Genomic DNA, 1,025 nt, shown 5'->3' with positions numbered 1-1,025 from the left:
AATAATATGTTTCTCTCCACAAATAACCAAAGACTTTGTCATGGCTCTGCTACAGGACCAAGAAATCCAAGACTAGGTGAGGCAGAACCATGACAGAAGCCCCCCCTTTAATGAGCACCTCCAGGTGCTCACTAAGGGGTAGACAAACGAGACAGTCTCAGTCTGCCCTGTTTTGTCTTGTCATGTCACTAAGAAAACAAAATCAAGGGCAGACAAGACACAATAACAAAGGGACTAGGGTGAGACAATAAAAACAACAAACATGGGAGGGGGGGAGGGGCCAAACCAGAGCCCATAGGGGGCAGTCCATGGGGATGGGGAGAAGTCCCAGTCTGGACTTGACGCCGGCTGCACCACCGGACTGGATGCACCACCTGACTGGATGCCGGCTGGACCACCGGCCTGGGTGGTGCCCCCCTCCTCGGCTTCTTCTTCTTCGACCGGCCCACAGAACGTGTGGCCGGCTGCAGGGAAGCGGTGGGGGACACGACTAGCTCTGTGTTGGAGGAGTCGGACGGGGAGTCCCACGACTCCCTCAGTCCACGCCTACCACGGAGGCTAGCTGGCGGTCGAGAGACTGCGAGGGGTGAGGCGGGTGGAGGTGCAGAGTTTCCCAGGGTAAGGGTGGCCAGGACGCGATCCTCCGGGACGGTAGCCAAGGGAGTGGATACCCAGTCTGGCACTAAAGGCCAGGGATCATCCCGGTTGACCACGTACCTGATCATGTCACCCAACCATAGGGAACTCAACATCTCCACCTCGGTCCACTTGAGAGGCTCGGTGAGGCAGCAGTTAAAAATAACCTTGAGCTCCGCCTCACCGAACTCAGTCTCCCCCGCAGCAGCCACAAACTCCCGGGCGAAGTCTCTGACCCCGCGATCCTCCTGCCGAAGCCCAAACAACCTACAAGTCTGGCGGGCTCGCAGGGAACCGTTCATGCCTGCTGGGTTCGTTATGGTTCGTGGATTCTGTCACGGGTGGCGGCAGAAGAACCCAAGCGCAGGCAGGCAGTGAAGGGGTTAACA

The sequence above is a fragment of the Triplophysa rosa genome, linkage group LG14 (genome assembly GCF_024868665.1).
Source record: "Triplophysa rosa linkage group LG14, Trosa_1v2, whole genome shotgun sequence".
Classification (NCBI taxonomy): domain Eukaryota; kingdom Metazoa; phylum Chordata; class Actinopteri; order Cypriniformes; family Nemacheilidae; genus Triplophysa; species Triplophysa rosa.
The sequence above is the reverse complement of the archived record's forward strand: the minus strand, read 5'-3'. Positions refer to the sequence as shown.